The sequence below is a fragment of the Coregonus clupeaformis genome, unplaced genomic scaffold, assembly GCF_020615455.1.
Source record: "Coregonus clupeaformis isolate EN_2021a unplaced genomic scaffold, ASM2061545v1 scaf3540, whole genome shotgun sequence".
NCBI classification, from domain to species: Eukaryota; Metazoa; Chordata; class Actinopteri; order Salmoniformes; family Salmonidae; genus Coregonus; species Coregonus clupeaformis.
Window position 1 is genome coordinate 30,458 of NW_025536994.1, and position 13,465 is coordinate 43,922.

The 13,465-nt window shown below is 42.6% G+C and overlaps 1 pseudogene; it reads left to right on the forward strand.

Annotated features, from left to right (window-relative positions):
• Positions 1-666: 666 nt before the first annotated feature.
• On the forward strand, positions 667-12,219 carry LOC123490216 (annotated as a pseudogene).
• Positions 12,220-13,465: the final 1,246 nt, after the last annotated feature.

Genomic DNA, 13,465 nt, shown 5'->3' on the forward strand with positions numbered 1-13,465 from the left:
CGAGCAGGTGTGTGATTCTATCAGTGATGCTGTAGGTGGGTGTGGTGGTGGAATCAGGCGCAGGATGCAGAAGTACAGTCCAAAGACTTTAGTGAAATATCCACAAGAGAAACGCACAAAATAGCCCGAAGGCGAAACTCCGCACGCAGGAGAAAACAAAACGGGCGCACTACACAGGTGCGACAAAACACTCCAACACAATGGAGAATAGCTCAACCGAGCAAACAGATATACGTCCAGCAAAAACGCACGACAGTTAAACAATCACACACAACACCTGACAAACACAACGAGAACTTATAGGACACTAATGACACTAAACGATAACAGGTGTACAATACAGACCAGAACAAACGAACATAGAAACATACAACGGTGGCAGCTAGTATTCCGGAGACGACGAACGCCGAAGCCTGCCCGAGCAAGGAAGAGAGGCAGCCTCGGCCGAAACCGTGACAACCACCTTTGATCAAACATATGCCTCAGGGGTCAAAATGACCACATGGGTGGCAGTGGTTCTCTGCTTTCCAGGCTTCTGACCCAAACAGCACCCTGTTCCGTTTCTAGTGTACTACTTTCGACCAGGGCCCTATGGGTTAACAGCATGTAGGTTCCCTGTTGTGTGTTGAGTCAATCTGTGGCGGAAAGAGATTCAAATAAAGAGATGTTGAAAGGGGGCTAGGGGTGAGACTGTCTCAATGCTTAAGAGGAACTAAACCAAGCCAGTCAGCTCTTCTAAGAGAGGCAAGTATCTGTGTGCGCAGACTACCATCTATAAATAGGTCTACTATATATTTCAGTCTTTGTGCGATGAAGCGAGGAAAGCCATCATACTAAGTTTGTTCAGGGTATTGTTATTCACTAGTTCAGGTGATATAGGATTGTATTCTTGTTGCACTGTATAGGCTGACTCTACGGTCTATGAGACAGCACATCGTTATATCAGTTGAAATACATTGTGTTAAAAGATCTGCTGTTTCTGTTGACAAAGCGGAACGTCTTTCTATATGTTCTCAACCCTTGTTGTGTCTCTACTGTCTGTCATACAGGATTGATAGAATAGAATAGAATAGCTTTATTTGATTTCTGGTTGATGGTGTTGTGTCTGTACAGGATGGCTGTTGTGGATGCAGTGCTGGGTCGTCTGCTAGATGGACTCCTGGGTCTGGGAGGTCTCCTGTCTCCTCTCTGCTCCATCTCTGTTCTCCTCCAGCTCTCTGCTCTGGTTCTCCTCCTCCTCCTGTCCCTCCGTGTCGTCTGTCTGCTGTGGAGCCATGCTCAGTTCACTAGACGTCTCCGGTGCTTCAGTAAGCCGCCCACACACAACTGGCTAATGGGACACCTGGGAGAGGTGACAAAACAGACTCTCTCTCTCTGTGTGTGTGTGTGTGTGTGTGCGTGCATGTGTGCGTGCGCACGTGTGTGTGTGTTTGCGTGTGTGTGTGTGTATGTATGTGTAGACTGAATTAATGGATGGAATTGACAGGACATTAACCCCTACACTGCTACCTGCATGTTGAGCTGAAAAATTGACCTTTGTTAATAAAGGTGATCCAATATTAATTTTAATTTATGTTGCTCTTGGGAAAGGAAATGTTTTTAATGAATTCAGTGGATGTTTTAAGTCTCAGTGACCACCATTTTGTATTAGGCTGGCGATGCTGACTGTTAGACAGCAGTGCTTTGTTTACAGGAAAAGGTTCTTCCTGTGGTTCACAATGCTACAGTAAGTGTCCCTTCCACCACAAACACTGAAAACTAAAGCCTGTCTTTTACAACTTCAGTTGTCAAATGTAAAAATAAATATACTGCTAAAGTCTTTATTGGTAACTCATTTCACACCACTATCCCCCCCCCAAGCCTGTGGTTATAAAGAAGTAGCTTTGTATCAGTCTTGCAGTTGTTTCTTCAGTGTTTTTGTGACACCAGTGACTGGATATTTCACATGGAGGTTTGGTTTCAGCAATAGTACAGCATGAAACATTACCTTCAAATTTCACAATTCTGGAGGAACCAGAGGACCCCCCTCCTCCCTACTGTTTACCTTCACTGTCTTTGTTTTCCTCATGAAATATACTTGTTTATGTCTATTCATATATTATAAACCACAATGTGTGTGTGTGTGTGTGTGTCTGCATGTGCACGTGAACATGTGTGCATACATGCGTACATGTACGTGTGTGTGCATGTACGTGTGCATGCCTGCGTGCATGTGTGTGTGTGTTTGTGTGTGTTTGTGTGTGTGTTAGATGCGGAGCACGGAGGAGGGTCTGCAGGCGGTGGATCAGCTGGTAAGAACCTACAGCCACTCCTGCTCCTGGTTTCTGGGGCCCTTCTACTCCCTGGTACGCCTCTTCCACCCTGACTACATCAAGCCTCTGCTGCTGGCGCCAGGTACATACTGCCCCCTCCTGGGTCCTGTTCACTCCCCTCCTCCTGGGTCCTGTTCACTCCCCTCCTCCTGGGTCCTGTTCACTCCCCCCTGGGTCCTGTTCACTCCCCTCCTCCTGGGTCCTGTTCACTCCCCTCCTCCTGGGTCCTGTTCACTCCCCCCCTCCTGGGTCCTGTTCACTCCCCCCCCCTCCTGGGTCCTGTTCATTGGGGCACCAAGCTGAAGAAAACCAACTGAAACAGGGAGGGACTACCTGGAATTGTCCAAATAAGAAATGCACATTTTCATTTCCCATTGCTAAATGTTTCAAAACGTTTTTAGTTGTGTGCCCTAATGAACAGGACCCTGTATACAGAGGACCACCTCATTTAGTCCATGGGCCAGAGGGACAAATATCACATATTTGTCCACTTTGGGGTGGCAAAGTCTAACAATGATTTTCAATAAGGTCCATGTCTGTGGGTTATATTTCAGTATGATAAGCACTTATCGGAGGTAGCTAAATGTGGTTATCACTGCATGATATGTTATGTTATGGGGCTAGTTGGGCCAACAGGACTGAGGGCATGAAATATAGCTTTGTATTGTCAGGGAACAATCTTCTTATGCTAGCACAATTGATATTTTATTAACTTCATGATACAACACAAATTAAGGTATGAAACAATTGGATTGTCTATGGGCCCACCTTGGGGGATCAAAGGTCATACATGTATGCATTTTGTGGTGCATGGAGACGGAATAGCTCAGTATCTTAGTGGTTAAGAGCGTTGTGCCAGTAACCGAAAGGTCGCTGGTTCTAATCCCCGAGCCGACCAGGTGAAAAATCTGTCGACGTGCCCTTGAGCAAGGCACTTAACTCTAATTGCTCCTGTAAGTCGCTCTGGATAAGAGCGTCTGCTAAATGACTAAAAAAAAGAATGGGCAGTATTGGGATGCGCTCTGTTATCACATGGTACCAGATGATAACTACGCCACATTTCACACAGAACCAGGTGACCCATTGGGAAAGTGTTTGAGCAATAAACAGTAGAGTCATCATAGATTTTGTCTATGAGAAGTCCCAGTAGCCTATGTTCAAGATGGCTGCCATTAATTTCATAAGGGAGGAACTGGATTCCGTTTGCATGGCCATAGCTGAATAAATAACTGGTGTAATAAGACCAATAATGGCTTAAAATGTGTGTTACAATGAGGACAACACAAAACGATGGCTCAAGTATGTCAGTTACGTGTCTTTAGCAAAATATTACCAGAATCATGGTAAGAATATGCCCAAAAAGTTGTCAGAATTGCTGAGTTTTGTAACCGTTTCAAATACATTAAAAACACTTACAAAAAGTTTAGAAGCATTCATTGATGTCTGTTAAATTAAAAAGATAATTCAATATGATTCTAGAAATTGTGTTAACATCAAGAAACGTGACATGAAGTATTAGCAAAACGGTTCCAGTAATGTTCCAAAACACATCATATAACTGGTCTGGGAGGTATTTGCATCCCTCATTTCTATATTTCAATTTCAAACAATTAAACATGTATCTATTATGTTCCTAAAAGGGGATCTAATGATATACAATATCATGCCAATAATATAACATCTACGTCTTGAATCCTATCATATATACTGTACACTGCATTCCAACGTAACTTTCTAACAAACCCCCTGAAGATGAAGGAATCAACTTACATAGCTGGTGAAGTATTAAAGCCTTAGGTTAACTGCCTTCATAGATGGAAACATAGTATATTGCAGTATAGGACCTACTGAGATATGTATTGGTTAGTGGCTGCTGAGGGTTATCCAAGGCATCAGCAATAGTCCAATTGCTAAAAGATTTTTTCTAATCACCGATTGCATCATTTCAATCAAATTTGTCAGTCAGACACCGAACTTATGGCTACAAAATGCTTATTATCATATCAATATGATCATATTTCATGAAATAACTTGTAAGGTTAGAGAGGATCATTTTAAGATGGTCATGGACAGAATAGCTTATAATCACCAATGTTTATTTTTAGAGATAATTTGTGTTTACCTTAAATATGAGTTTTTTTTTAACTTGCTGGGACAACTCAACAAATGACAGAGCACACCTTTCATGTTAGCATGCTGAGTATTGCTATACAAGGTGGCAACTATAAAACCAACATGGTAGCATATCTGGATCTCTTGAACTTATTTCCCAGTATGACCAACTTCCCTAAAACAAATATGTTGTTCTGCTATTTGTAACACCATTATTTCAATGGTGAATCAGCCTAGGTAAATCATCAGATATGACAGCAAAAATGAACCAAATCCAATGGATTTTAAAATGAGATCCATCCCAATAGGATGTTCCATTGTTGTTTGATACAGTCATTTTCAATGAGCATGTGAACATTCCAACTTATCTCCAACATTCTTTGATCAGCCTGTGAACATTTGCATAGACTCACATACAACAAGATATATAAATGTGTGAAAAACGACAACGCTACTTTTTTTTGGAGAGGTTATATAATAATTTGATTAGGGGCTTGTGGAGAACAATAGGCAATATGCACAGGCGAGCATGACGTATTTCCGGTTAAATTCTCAGGATGGCGTTAAAACTTCCGGTTATCGTAGAACGCTGTGCTACCGTATTAGCGTTGAATGCTTGTCGTCAAAAACATCCAAACGGCATTTTTCGTCGTTGTTGTTGTTTATCTTAATGTTTATGTTAATGTTTTTACTTGGATACTTCGTCTTGACTTATAACACGATGACGTGTAAACGCATCGAAAGTGTCGCTTTCAAAAACGTGATGACAGCTCTTCCAGCCATCACTGCTGTGTGCGCGAATGTACAGTGTCTGCCAGATGCAATTCTTCTGTTAGTTTTTTTTACTTTTCCCGAAAGACAGTGAATTACATAAACGGTGGGTGATTAACATTCGACGAGTCAACTTTCTTACAACAAACGAGTCTGCAGCCGACACTTTCTAAGTGAAGATGTGATAGGTGTTTTCCGGATGCCCCATAAAATCGGAAAGGGATTCATCAGAGAAAATGACTTTACCTCAGTCCTCAGCAGTCCAATCCTGTACCTTTTGCAGAATATCAGTTTGTCCCTGATGTTTTTCCTGGAGAGAAGTGGCTTCTTTGCTGCCTTCTTGACACCAGGCCATCCTCCAAAAGTCGCTTCGCCTCACTGTGCGTGCAGATGCACTCACACCTGCCTGCTGCCATTCCTGAGCAAGCTCTGCACTGGTGGTGCCCGATCCTGCAGCTGAATCAACTTTAGGAGACGGTCCCGGCGCTTGCTGGACTTTCTTGGGTGCCCTGAAGCCTTCTTCACAACAATTGAACCTCTCTCTCCCTTGAAGTTCTTGATGATCCGATAAATGGTTGATTTAGGTGCAATCTTACTAGCAGCAATATCCTTGCCTGTGAAGCCCTTTTTTGTGCAAAGCAATGATGACGAGCACATGTTTCCTTGCAGGTAACCATGGTCTTAACAGAGGAAGAACAATGATTTCAAGCACCACCCTCCTTTTAAAGCTTCCAGTCTGTTATTCTAACTCAATCAGCATGACAGAGGATCTCCAGCCTTGTCCTCGTCAACACTCTCACCTGTGTTAACAAGAGAATCACTGACATGATGGCAGCTGGTCCTTTTGTGGCAGGGGCTGAAATGCAGTGGAAATGTTTTTGGGGATTGTTCATTTTCATGGCAAAGAGGGACTTTGCAATTAATTGTAATTAATCTGATCACTCTTCATGACATTCTGGAGTACAGTGGGGGAAAAATTTAGTCAGCCACCAATTGTGCAAGTTCTCTCACTTAAAAAGATGAGAGGCCTGTAATTTTCATCATAGGTACACATCAACTATGACAGACAAAATTAGGGAAAAAATCCAGAAAATCACATTGTGAGGATTTTAATGAATTTATTGCAAATTATGGTGAAATAAGTATTTGGTTTCAATAATAAAGTTTCTCAATACTTTATTATATACCTTTGTTGGCAATGACACAGGTCAAACGTTTTCTGTAAGTCTTCACAAGGTTTTCACACACTGTTGCTGGTATTTTGCTGCCCGTTTCCTCCATGCAGATCTCCTCTAGAGCAGTGATGTTTTGGGGCTGTCGACCTGGGCAACACGGACTTTCAACTCCCTCCAAAGATTTTCAATGGGGTTGAGATCTGGAGACTGGCTAGGCCACTCCAGGACCGAAATGCTTCTTACGAAGCCACTCCTTCATGTGCCCGGGCGGTGTGTTTGGGATCTTGTTATGCTGAAAGACCCAGCCACGTTTCGTCTTCAATGCCTTGCTGATGGAAGGAGGTTTTCACTCAAAATCTCACGTCATGGCCCCATTCATTCTTCCTTTACATGGATCAGTCGTCCCTGGTCCCTTTGCACGAGAAAAACAGCCCCAAAGCATGATGTTTCCACCCCATGCTTCACAGAAAGTATAGTGTTCTTTGTCCTCCAAACACGACAATTTGAGTTTTTACCAAAAAGTTATATTTTGGTTTCATCTGACCATATGACATTCTCCCAATCCTCTTCTGGATCATCCAAATGCACTCTAGAAAACTTTGGACGGGCATGGATATGTACAGGCTTAAGCAGGGGAGATACGTCTGCCACGCAGGATTTGAGTCCCTGGCGGGCGTAGTGTGTTACTGATGGTAGGCTTTGTTACTTTGGTCCCAGCTCTCTGCAGGTCATTCCACTAGGTTTCCCGTGTGGTTCTGGGATTTTTGCTCACCGTTCTTGTGATCATTTTGACTCCAACGGGTGAGATCTGCGTGGGAGCCCCAGATCGAGGGAGATTATCAGTGGTCTTGTATGTCTTCCATTTCCTAATAATTGCTCCCACAGTTGATTTCTTCAAACCAAGCTGCTTACCTATTGCAGATTCAGTCTTCCGAGAATGGGTGCAGGTCTACAATTTTGTTTCTGGTGTCCTTTGACAGCTCTTTTGGTCTTGGCCATAGTGGAGTTTGGAGTGTGACTGTTTGATGTTGTGGACACAGGTGTCTTTTTATACTGATAACAAGTTCAAACAGGTGCCATTAATACAGGTAACGAGTGGAGGACAGAGGAGCCTCTTAAAGAAGAAGTTACAGGTCTGTGAGAGCCAGAAATCTTGCTTCTTGTTTGTAGGTGACCAAATACTTATTTTCCACCATAATTTGTAAATAAATTCATAAAAAATCCTACAATGTGATTTTCTGGGAAAAAAAATCTCAATTTGTCTGTCATAAGGTTGACGTGTACCAATGATGAAATTTACAGGCCTCTCTCATCTTTTTTTAAGTGGGAGAACTTGCACAATTGGTGGCTGACTAAATACTTGTTTTCCACTGTATATGCAAATTGCATTCCTCATCAAAACTGAGGCAGCAGACTTTGTGAAAATTTGTATTTGTGTCATTCTCAAACTTTTGACAACAACTAGCTTTCCCACCATTCGTCCATCCTTCTGCAGCTTCCATCATAGTCAAAGATGAGCTGTTCTATGGGTTCCTGAGACCATGGCTGGGTAAGGACAAAATATGAACATCTTTCATTTACTGTCCCCAGGATTATTACAGTACTCTTAGATCCTCTGCTCCTAGTCACAGTAATATTTCCTATAGTATATACAGTACTTTCAGATCCTCTGTCCTAGTTGCAGTAATATTTCCTACTATATACAGTACTCTCAGATCCTCTGCTCCTTAGTCACTGTAATATTTCCTATAGTATATACTGTACTCTCAGATCCTCTGACCTAGTCACAGTTATAATATCTTTCTATAGTATATACAGTACTCTCAGATCCTCTGACCTAGTCACAGTTACAGTAATATTTGCTATACTATAACAGTATTTTCAGGTCCTCTGTCCTAGTCACAGTAATATTCCTATAGTATATACAGTGCTCTCAGATACTGTCCTAGTTACAGTAATATTTCCTATAGTATATACAGTACTCTCAGATACTCTGTCCTAGTCACAGTAATATTTCTATACTATATACAGTGCTCTCAGATACTCTGTCCTAGTTACAGTAATATTTCCTATAGTATATACAGTACTCTCAGATCCTCTGTCCTAGTCACAGCTACAGTAATATTGTCCTACAGGACAGAGTCCTCCTGAGTAACGGAGAGGACTGGTCTCGTCGCAGACGCCTACTCCTCCTGCCTTCCATTTCGACATCCTCAAGAACTATGTCAGGACCTTCCCTAACCACTCCACCAACATCATGCATCGGAGTCTATGGAGCAACAGCACTGATCGTGTGGTTCATTTGAGGAACACTCAAGTAAACTCTAAGGCATTTGGCCCTTAACATGAAACATGTTAGAGAAACAAGTGGTATAGTGCACAAGTTCTTTTTTTTGCACCAGCTTCTCTTGCTCCTTCTCAACGCCTCCGTAATTATTGGGACAGTGAAGCATTTTGGCTTCTTTTGGCTCTATACTTGAAAACTTTGGATCCATATCTCCGGGTGAACCATTTAGAAATTACAGCAGTTTTTTTGTACATAGTCCCTCCCATTTTAGGGGAGCTAAAGTATTGGGACTAATTCCCTTATATGTGTGTATTAAAGTAGTCAAAAGTTAAGTCATTTAGTCCCATATTCCCTAGCACGTAATGACACATCAAGCTTGGACTCCTACAAACTTGTTGGATGCATTTGCTGTTTGTTTTGGTTGAGTTTCAGATTATTTTGTACCCAATAGAAATTAATGGTAAATAATGTATTGTGTCATTTTGGTGTCACTTTTATTGTAAATAAAAACAATTCTACATGAATGTGGATGCTACCATGATGAAGGATAATCCTGAATGAATCGTGAATAATGATGAGTGAGAAAGTTATACCCCCCCAAAAATGCTAACCTCCCTGTTATTGTAATGGTGAGAGGTTAGCATGTTTGGGGATATGATATAAATGCTAACCTCCCCTGTTATTGTAATGGTGAGAGGTTAGCATGTCTTGGGGGGTATGATATAAAAATGCTAACCTCCCTGTTATTGTAATGGTGAGAGGTTAGCATGTCTTCGGGGTATGATATAAAATGCTAACCTTCCCTGTTATTGTAATGGTGAGAGGTTAGCATGTCTTTGGGTATCAAATAAAATAAAATGGTATTTGTCAGATGCGCGATACAACAGGTGTAGACCTTACGAAATGCTTACTTACAAGCCCAACCAACAATGCAGTTTTAAGAAAATAGGGGGGACAATGCAAATGGTCCGGGTGGTTATTTGATTGATTGTTCAGCAGTCTTATGGCTTGGGGGTAGAAGCTGTTAAGGATGCCTTTTTGGACCTAGACTTGGCGCTTCGTACCGCTGTGTGAGATCGTGAATGGGGGGCGTGTTTTGGCCCTCCGTTTCCCGTAGTCCACGATCATCTCTTTGTCTTGCTCACATTGAGGGAGAGAAGTTGTTGTCCTGGCACCACACTGCCAGGTCTCTGACCTCCTCCCCTATAGGCTGCTCTTATCATTGTTGGTTATCAGGCCTACCACTGTTGTGTCGTCAGGGCAAACTTAATGATGGTGTTGGAGTCGTGCTTGGACACAGTCGTGGGTGAACAGGGGAGTACAGGAGGGGGACTAAGCACACCTGAGGGGGCCCCCGTGTTGAGGATCAGCGTGGCAGATGTGTGTGCTGCCCCTACCCTTGCCACCTGGGGCGGCCGTCAGGGAAGTCCAGGATCCAGTTGTAGAGGGAGGTGTTTAGTCCCAGGGTCCTTGAGCCCAGGTGATGAGCTTTTGTGGGCACTATGGTGTTGGAACGCTGAGCTGTAGTCAATGAAGAGCATTCTCACATAGGTGTTCTTGTCCAGGTGATAGTCATTTAGGCAGGTTACCCGTTCTTGGGCACAGGGACTATGGCACAGGGACTATGGGTATGATATTTGTCGTCTGTAACTTTTTCTCACTGATCAATATTCATGATTAATTTCAGGATTATAAACTGGTTGGTTTGAGCTATGAATTCTGATTGGCTAAAAGCCATGGTATATCAGATCGTATACCACGGGTATGACAATACATTTAGTTTTACTGCTCTAATTACGTTGGTAACCAGTTTATAATAGCAATAAGGGTCCTCAGGGGTTTGTAAATGGCTAATAGTACCACGGGTAAGGGCTGTTCTTACAACGGGGCGCAACGCGAGTGTGGATACAGCCCTTAGCGTATATTGGTCGTATACAGAACTCAGGCTTATTGCTTAATTACCTCCATCACATGGTAGCATCCACATTCATCGTAGAAGTGTTTAGAAACATGTTTATTCTATTACAATAAAAGTGACCCCAAAATGACATGCAATACATTATTTACCATTCCATTTCTATTGGGCACAAGATAATCCGAAACACAACCAAAATAAATTGTTTAAAAAAGTGTAGAGTCACAAGCTTGAGTGTAGTCATATGAGTGCTAGTGAATATGGGACCAAATACCATGCACTTTTACTACTTTAATTACACATATAAGGGAATTAGTCCCAATACTTTTGCTCCCCTACAATGGGAGGACTATACAAAAAGCTGTAATTTCTAAATGGTTCACCCGATATGGATGAAAATACACTCAAATTATAGCTGACAGTCTGCACTTTACCACCTCACGGTCACTGTTTGATTTCAAATGCAAAGTTTTGAAGTATAGAGCCAACGAAGAAAAAGATGCTTCACTGTCCTAATAATTACAAGAGGGCACTGTATATAAAATACTAGATATTCGAAGACATATCCTTTTAATAGTCCTAGTCTAGTTTAGTTGCACTCGACAGCACATGCAAATAGACGTTGCTGATAGTAATTATGTATGCGCTAAACGAGCAGTTTAGAATGATCGTAGTGAAGTAAGGAAATAAGCTTACAAATAGCTTGTGAGTAGTTCTCATCTCCCACTCCATCTGTCTTTGTCAAGCTTATCTGTCTAATGTAAAACAAGTTTTGACACAGTTACAAAAAAAGGGACATTTAGGGACGTTTACACGTCAACACTTTTTGCAATGAGTTTTTCGCTCAGTCTCGTTTCCACGTCACTCTTTTTTATTTGTGAATGCAAATGATTGTTTTGAAACTTGTTCATTGGATGCGCATGTGTCAGACAGAGGAGGCTGGTGGGAGGGAGCTAAATCTATTCCATTCCAGCCATTACAATGAGCCCGTCCTCCTATAGCTCCTCCCGCCAGCCTCCCCTGGTGTGAGAATGTAAGAGGTAGTGTGGTGAAGCAGGCAACACACAATGTATCCCAGAGAGTTAGTTGGAGGACTCATCATGGATAGAACCCGTTTTAGCGTGTACACTGCCATCGAGGGCTTCCACCATTTGAAAGTAGTCCACTTGGTGGGAATTCCCTATGGGTTGGGGGTGATCAGCCAAATATCAGAGCATTCTGTCTCCTTGTTGCATTGTTTGCAAATGGCTCTTAAACTATATCACACCCTGCTATCTAGTAGGCCACAATATAATGAACGACACGAGATATGATTCAGGACTCCGCGCTGCAGGTGTCTGTAAATCACCAATATTAGCTTTAGCTTTTTTTTAAAAACACAAAACAAGAAAATGGACTACTTCAAAATGGGAGACAGCCTCAGTGACGCTTCTGTCTGTCACAGACACCATAATGGGACAGATACAAGATGATTCCTCTAACTAACTCCATGGTCTCTCCCCTGCTTGTTGGTGTCAGTTCTAAGTGGCGCCGCCTGTTAAGGCCGAGGGAAAGAGCTGCCAGGACATGTTCAGTCACATCAGCCTGATGACTCTGGACAGTCTGCTCAGATGCACCTTCAGCTACAACAGCAACTGCCAGGAGTGAGTAACCTGTCTTTAATATGACTGATACAGAAGTAGTGAGTAATTGTCTTTAATATGACTTGATACAGAAGCATGAGTAACCTGTCTTTAATATGACTGATACAGAAGCAGTGAGTAACCTGTCTTTAATACGACTGATACAGAAGCAGTGAGTAACCTGTCTTTAAACCATGACTGATACAGAAGCAGGGCGAGTGCAACATGTCCTTTATATGAATACAGAAAGACAGGTAACTTCCTACCTCTGATACTAACTGAGACAAAAGCCCAGTAACCTTCTACTCCGATACCGACTGAGGCAAGAGCCCAGTAACCCCTTCTACCTCGATACAGACTGAGGCCAAGAGCCCAGTAACCTTCTACCTCCGATACTGACTGAGTGCAAGAGCCCAGTAACCTTCTACCTCTGATACTGACTGAGGCAAGAGGCCTGTAACCTTCTACCTCTGATACTGACTGAGGCAAGAGCCCAGTAACCTTCTACCTCTGACTACTGACTGGAAAGAGCCCATCTCACTACACGTATATTCTATAAGATCAGAGTAGCCAACAGGCTATAATATCAGTGATATCTACTGTATTGTGGAAAGACGACCAGAAGTGACCTCAAGGACAGATTCTTTCCATCTGTGTGTGTTGTATGTTGCAGCATTTTGGACCAGTCTCTCTTAGCAGGGCAAATTCATTTGTTTAACTGATAATTGGTTTATAGAGCTAATCCGGAAATACAACTGTTTAGGTACATCAGATAAGCAAATCACCTCTTTCACTGCTCTACTCTACCATCCCTCCTCTATCCAACTCTAATGTCTCATTACTCCCTCTACCTCCCTCCTCTATCCAACTCTAATGTCTCATTACTCCCCCCTACCTCCTCCTCTATCCAACTCTAATGTCTCATTACTCCTCTACCCTCCCTCCTCTATCCAACTCTAATGTCTCATTACTCCCCTCTACCCTCCCTCCTCTATCCAACTCCATAATGTCTCATACTCCCCTCTACCCTCCCTCTCTATCCAACTCTAATGTCTCATTACTCCCTCTACCCTCCCTCCTCTATCCAACTCTAATGTCTCATTACTCCCCTCTCCACCCTCCCTCCTCTATCCAACTCTAATGCTCTCATTACTCCCTCTACCCTCCCTCCTCTATCCAACTCTAATCGTCTCATTACTCCCCTCTACCCTCCCTCCTCTATCCAACTCTAATGTCTCATTACTCCCTCTACCCTCCCTCCTCTATCCAAC